The sequence below is a fragment of the Callorhinus ursinus genome, unplaced genomic scaffold, assembly GCF_003265705.2.
Source record: "Callorhinus ursinus isolate GAN/ISIS: 27379988/994484 unplaced genomic scaffold, GSC_fseal_2.0 scaffold1, whole genome shotgun sequence".
Classification (NCBI taxonomy): domain Eukaryota; kingdom Metazoa; phylum Chordata; class Mammalia; order Carnivora; family Otariidae; genus Callorhinus; species Callorhinus ursinus.
Window position 1 is genome coordinate 89,550,543 of NW_027397063.1, and position 7,784 is coordinate 89,558,326.

Here is a 7,784-nt window from a genome sequence, read left to right on the forward strand (position 1 = left end):
CAATCACAAAAATATTAAATATAAGTGACAGTAGTCAATTTTCTTATTCTCAACTTTAATACAAATTCTCTTTTTTTGCATAAGACATATGTATGCACATATAGATATGTTTACATATTACATATATATCAACATTTATATACACATGCAAAATATACACATATAAGGAGGAACTGCTTTTATGTATATAACATATTAAGAAAGTATAACCCTGGGACACCTGGGTGACTCAGTCGGTTAAGCATTGGCCTTCAGCTCAGGTCATAATCCCAGGGTCCTGAAAATGAGTCCCACATCAGGCTCCTTGCTCTGCGGAGAGCCTGCTTCTCCCTCTGCCTGACATTCCCCCTGCTTGTGCTTGTTCTCTCTCTGTCTGACAAATAAATAAATAAAATCCTTTTTAAAAAAGAGTATGTTCCTTAGCAATTGTTTTGTTTTTTGAATAATATGTAGTCTATTGTATTACCATGATATTGATGGAGATTTAAATTATGTCATTTTTCAATGCCTCCTTTGTTTTATTTTTCCTTTTTTATTTTTAATTTATTTTTAAGTTATATTGAATTAATTAACATATAATGTATTGTTGGTTTCAGAGATAGAGGTCAGTGATTCCTGAGTCTTATATAATACCCAGTGCTCATTACATCATGTGCCCTCCTTAATGTCCATCACCCATTTACCCCAACCCTTCATGCCACTCCCCTCCAACAACCCTCAGTACCTTAGCAGTCATATCTAGTATGAAGGTAGCCTTTGATCAAATTAGTTTTCAGTATCAATAGATATAATCTTTTCTCTATAGCTATAGTAAATTGTGCTTATTGAGTCTTAATATTGAATCAATCATCTTTGAACTATTGATATAAATTCTAGTTGGTTTTTGGTGTTATCCTTTCAATTATTTGGAATTAAACTAAAAAAACACATAATTGCATAGTTTTCGAAAAAGACAAAATGGCAGGATTGACTAAGAGACCCCAACAAAGGAGGCCATTTATCGACTCATGTCTACATGGAGCAGTATGTTCTGTCAGAAGAGCAGGTTGTTAAAAATACTGCTTACTCAAAGTGAAGATATTGTCAGGTCCTTCAGAAATACTTCCTCCCTAAATTCTCAAGTAGGACTTTATAATTTCCTGAATCCTTCAAACTCTTCTGGAGACTGTGATTTGATTTGAATATTTCTGCTTATAATGTGCAAGTAACTGATAATATCCCCTGCCTACATTTCTGTAACCTTGGATTATGGAACCTCAATGTCCTAGGAAAATGATCCTCTGTAAAGATCTGAGGTCTATTTCTGAAGATATATCAACTAGATACACTTTATATATTACATAATTTTGGACTTCTATAGCTGTATTTATTTTTGGTCTACTTAAAATACCACCAGCAAAAGAGATAAATTAATTAAAATATCTTACTCCCAAAATGTTACTGAAAATTCCTTGTAGCTTTTATTTCATGGATCTGGGTTTTGTATTTATTCATATATTGTTATACGTGACTGGAAATTTTTATGAATTGAAACTCTTATTATTATACTGCTTTTGCCTTGAATTAATGTGATGTTAATACCATATTCTTGCCTTTTTTGTGGTTTCTATTGGTCTATTTGTTACTTTTTAATTAGTTATACTACTTCTCCCTGCTCTCCCATTTACTTTTTGATAATAGTGATGGTTTGATAGTGATGGTTTATGATAGTCTGTTTGTAAATTTAATTTCCACAATTGGATTAATTTTAGTCCTGCAATTAAATGAACCCAGTGAGCATTGCCAATCTTTTTGCCTAGTGTCTAAATTTACTACTATTTTGGTCAATTTGTCATCTAGAAATTTCTTTCTCAGAACAAGAATGAAATTTTGACTTGAGTAAAAAAGACTGAGGTTTTCTTTCTTGAGAAATTGAAAAGAGGAGCACCCAGGTGGCTCAGTTGGTTAAGCATCTGACTTTGGCTCAGGTCATGATCCTGGGGTCCTGGAATCGAGCTCTGTGTCCAGCTCCCTGCTCTGCAGGGGGCCTGCTTCTCCCTCTACCTGCTGCTCCCCCTCCTTGTGCGCTCTCTCTCTCTGTAAAGTAAATAAATAAAATCTTAAAAAAAAAAAAACCAGAGAGAAAGAGAGAGAGAAATTGTAAAGAGCTGGGGATATTTGATGCCTTCTGTTCTTTACCCGTTCTAGGCATCTTTATCCTTTTCCTCAAAGCCTGAAAGATTATTCTTTAACTTTGAACTCCAAGAAGTATAATAGGCATTGTTGCAGTTTTACCTTGACATAGTTTCCTCATTCAGTGTATACATTAAAGTTTTTCTTATCAATCTATAAAGTTTTGTATAGTCCTAGAAACTCTTTGAATTATATATTGAAATTCTTATTTCCTTTCAGTTTTATTATTCTATACCAATTATATCTATTTTGGATATACTTTGGGTTTCTTATGTATCAACAAGTGCTCTCTAATTCCTTTAACTCTTTTCATTCTCTTTTTAATTACATTTTGGTCTATAATCCCAGTCTGACTTTTCACTCTCTTTCCAGCAGAGTTTATTTCCCTAGATGTTTTCTGCAAAGATTTCATTTCTCTGAAGATTTCATTTTCTCTTCTTGTCTCTTGAGCTCTGGAGGTTGGTGTATGTATGTACTTACGCATACATCTAATGTCTTCCTCATCTCTTATTTCTCTGCTTTAAGCTCCTACTTTACATTGTATATTTTCATACAGTTTGTTCAAAATTTTTTATCTTCTCCAAGGTGACATTTTTTTCTGCTATGTCTTCCTAATTTGCCACTTGCATTTTTGTCTGTTCCTTAATTTCTAACTTGAAATATTTGTGGATGCTTAGTTGAATATTTTAAAGGTATTAATTAACTGTGAGTAAAGTGACTTCTTGGTAAGAGATGGTTTATGTGGTAAAAGAGTGAAAAGTTGATAGATGACCAAGATATCTCCCCAGTCCATGGAGAAATTTCTTATGCCACAAGGTTTTGAGTTTGTGTGTGGTGATTATGATTTACACAAACACGTGTGCACACATGCACACATAGAGAGAAATATATAGAGACAGAAAGGGATTATTCAGCTTTTACTTCTCCCAGCTGAAATAACTCAGCAGTTGCAGGGCTGCTTAGGGTTGAAAGGCTTTCCTTTATCTGGTCTCCATGGCAGATTGCTTTCTGTACATTTGCCATATTTTTGTGCTTTCCTCTTCAACCTCCTCTCTTTATTTCTCTGTGATGATAAAAAAGTCTAGAGAAGTTCCCACAGGCCATCAAACCATTGAAAAAACACAATTGTTAGTGATATTTTACTCCTCACGATGACCACCTACATTGGAGGGTTCTCTATGCCAGCATTACCTGATGGTGCAGCTGTAGGTTTCTTTTCTCAGCATTCTTGCATTCTATTATTATTGCCATTGGATTTGGTAGGCATTCTTCATGTATTTTTAGGGTTACAGATAGTTTCTAGTGTCATCAAAGATGGAACTGTGTTTCTCATCTCTTTCTTGTAATTCTCATTGTCTTAGAATAATTTCAGAGAGAAGAGGCAACAGAGATGTTATTATTATGCTTTGTAAATCACAAGTCAGTTCTTAAAATTTTGTTGTTACCTTCCAAGTCCATTGTCATCTGTGAGCTCAGTCAGTCATTAGTCTGCTGAGGGTTAATGTGGGGAGAAATCTGAGTGACAGTAACACTGATATCACACCCTCACAAAAACTTGAGGTATTGCTGTTGAATCAGATCAAATATCTTCAGCATACCTAGGGTATGCTTTTATCAGAAAACTCCTGATAACCTGGTTCCAGTATGGCACTGGTCTTGCCAAGACAGGAGGTCATAGCTTCAATTCAAAATGAGAACACTACTGTTCTAATATAATAGACATGTGAGAGAGGAAATATTAGAACAATGAAAACCAGTGAGGGGAAGAATGAGGCATGGCAAAACAAGCTAGAGTTGGGAGAAAGGTGTTTTGCAGAGGAAGGATGTCTTTTTTTTAAGATTTTATTTATTTATTTGAGAGAGAGAATGAGAGAGAGAAAGAGAGAGCACAAGAGTGGAGAGGGTCAGAGGGAGAAGCAGACTCCCTGCTAAGCAGGGAACCCGATGTGGGACTCGATCCTGGGACTCCAGGATCATGACCTGGGCTGAAGGCAGTCGCTTAACCAACTGAGCCAACCAGGCACCCAAGAGGAAGTATTTCTAAATGAAGTAATGGATTCATGGGATCTTGAAGGATAAGTTAAGTATCTACCAGGTAGACATGGACTGAAATTAGAGAGAACAATGAGTGAAAGGTAAGGAGAATTAAGCAAGCATGATGTATTAGTGTTCTATTGTTGCATAATAAATTACCACAAATTTAGCAGCTCAAAACAACAACACCACCCATATAATATCTAACAATTGTGTAGGTAAGAATTCAGGGTATGTCTTAGCTGAAGACCTCTCACAATGCAGCAATTAGAATGTCAGCCTGTCTGGGGTTCTCTGGAGTTTTAGGTCTGCTTCCAAATTTATTCAGGTTGTTGGCTGAAATCAATCCCTTGTGGTGATAGGACTGAAGTCTCCCATGGCCAGGAGAGCATCTGTGGCAGCTTTGAATATCTCTAGATTCTTCCATCTCTGACCTCCACATCCTCTTTTAAAAGAGCTCGCCTGATTGAGTTAGGTCTACCCACACTCAAAGGGAAGTATTATACAAAGTGTGCATATCAGGAAGTAGAAATCTTATGAACAATCTTAGAATTCTGCCTACGACACATGCATGGTTTGTTGGAAGAGATCTGAGATCTTAGTTGTGACTGTAGTACAAACTAGAGGCAGACAAGCTGGATAAGTAGGTAGAGGCCTGATGTCTACATATAATAGAGTATTAATTTGCCTCAGTAAGCAATAGAGCACCATAGACAGATTTTAAGCATGTAAGACCTTTTCTGCTTTAACAGCAATGTGGAAGATGAATTGATAGAGTATGAACTGTAGAAAAAGATATTTTAATAGAGAGTATTAAAGCATTCCTGGAAAAAGCTAAGAAACTAAAGCTGTAATAGTAAATGAGCACAGAGAAGCATACCTTTAGATATTTAGGAAATACATTTGATAGATTGAATTTAATCATCATATATTTTTACATATTCATTCAATATGCCAAACAACATTCCAGGCATTGGGTCAGAAATGAACATAAAACAATGTTCTTTTTTCTTAAAATGCAGGAAAAGAAAGACCAAAAAAGGAACTGCATAAATAAGTAAGGTAATTCCAGATTTTATTGCCTGCATTAAGACAACTGGTCAGGGTAATGAACTAGAAAACATATCAATTAAGCTACTTTAGTCAGCAATTCACATGAGACCCAACTTTAAATCTTTAAATGGCTTAAGTAAGAGTGAGATTTATTATCTCACATTAAAAAAAAAAAAAAAAACAGAACAAACAAAAAAATTAGACTTCATTTGGTGCGAGAGTTACCTAATTCAACAATGCCATCTAGATTCTGATTCTGTCTGTCTTTTTTCTCCGCCATCTTGATGTTGGCTTTTATCCTCAGGCTTTCACCTTCCTGGGAATAAGATAGCTGCAGCAGTACCATCCTTCACATTCTTACACAATGCCCAGCTGATTGTTGAGAAGTTAGATCTTTCATCCCCCTTTTAAGAAAAAGGACATTTCTCAGAATCCCATAAGTAATTTTTCTTTCGTTTCTCATTTAGCAAATTGCAACCCATGCCCATTCCTACCCCAAATCACTCAAAATGTACTAAAAATACCATAACTGATTTAGAAAAATGGTTTCTAATCTCAGAACAATGGTATTAACATTTCTGTGTGTGAGACTCTGTCCTGGTTGAAAACCATTGGATTTAACTTATAAAGACTTAAACCTATCAGATTTAGACTAGTGGGGCTAGAGCCCACATCCTCTGAAACATGTGGCTATCCAAGGTGGGTCTAAAAACTCAGGGTGTTGTTAGAAGTGAATAGGGCAAAGAGTTGTCTGTTACAGAGAATGACAGTGAAGGAGAATACTTCAGATAAGAAGTTGAAGACTGGTCTTCCTGTAGAGGTGATATTCAAGCTGCAACCTAATGAGGAGAAGGCAACCAGCCAGATCTGGGCAAAGCAGGAAGAATTGAGGGCTCTACAATGACTATTTTTAATTTTTTGAGGAACCTCCATGCTGTTTTCCATTGTGGCTGTACCAGTTTGCATTCCTGCCAACAGTGCAGGAGAGTTCCTTTTCCTCCACATCCTCACTAACACTTGTTGTTTCCTGTGTTTTTTATTTTAGCCATTCTGACAGGTATGAGGTGATATCTCGTTGTAGTTTTGATTTGCATTTCCCTGATGATGCATGATGTTGAGCATCTTTTCACGTGTCTGTTGGCCAGCTGGATGCCTTCTTTGGAGAAAGATCTGTTCATGACTTCTGCCCATTTTTTAATTAGAAAAAATAACTTTTTTAAAAAAGAAAATGTTGGAGGAAGATCTTAAGGTATCATTTAAAAGAAATAACAAACATAATTAATGCATGTAAAGCAAACTTGCAACATGACAAAACAACACACACAAATCAAAGCTCATTTTTTAAAAAACAATCCCAAAACAAATTATGATGAATGTCAAAGATAACAACAACAACTTGTATTGGTTGTTTCAAGATTAAAAAGTATTTAAAAAGTCCACAACATTTTAGGGAGGTTGTTAATATCATACTGTATAAAATTGCAGTCAAGAATTCACCCAAACTTATCAAATAGAGGAGGTCATTTGTGTTGGAAATATTTATGAAAAACATTGCCTGTAGAAGAAATCAAAATATTCTCAGTTCTATCCAACCCATCATCTTCCTTCATAAGCACACTATTCCATATTCATGCATTATGCCGAACTACATTAAGATTATCAAGAAAGAGCAAATCAGATTGTACTCTATTTTCTTGACAAGTGAACACTGCAAAATATATCGACCTCTGCCTCTAAAATTTGTTGGCGAAAAGAAGGAAAATTTACTAAAAGATTATTTTCCTGTCAGTAGCTAACTTGGAAAAATTAAGAGTAACCACACAGTGGAAAATGTACTTTTTAGTTCCCAATATAGTGGCAGTATCTGCTAGTCATTCGGACATAAAAGAGTATCTACGAAACAATTTTTTGCCAGCCCATTTTCACTAACTGAAAAAATAAAATACCATAAATGTCATGTCAGAAGTGTACAAAAGCTGTTTACAAACTGAAACAATTAATATATTCCAGGGCCTTGTCCTATGACATCACAATACTCTGTTTCAAGTGGTAAAAACTTATGACTTCATTCATTCATTCAGTGAATATTTATTGAATGCCTATGTCCTACAGATTCTGTTCTGGGTACTAAACAAATACATAAAATTGTTGTTCTCATATAATTTATATTCATTTTCTAAAGATTTTATTTACTTACTTGACAGAGAGAGAGAGAGCACAAGCAAAGGGGAGCAGCAGAGGGAGGGGAGAAGCATGCTCCCCACTGAGCGGGGAGTCCCATGAGGGGGCTCAATCACAGGACCCTGGGACTCGAGCCAAAGGCAGATGCTTAATGACCAAGCCATCCAGGCGCCCAATAATTTATATTGTAATGGTGTATGAACAAAAAATAAGGAAACCCACAATGAAAAAAAAAGAAAGAAAAAATATCCAGTATAATTTCTATGTGGGAATTAAATTAAGCTGATGTGGTGGAGAGTAAATGGCTGCTTTAATTTAGGTCCTCAGGGATGGTCTCTGGTCTG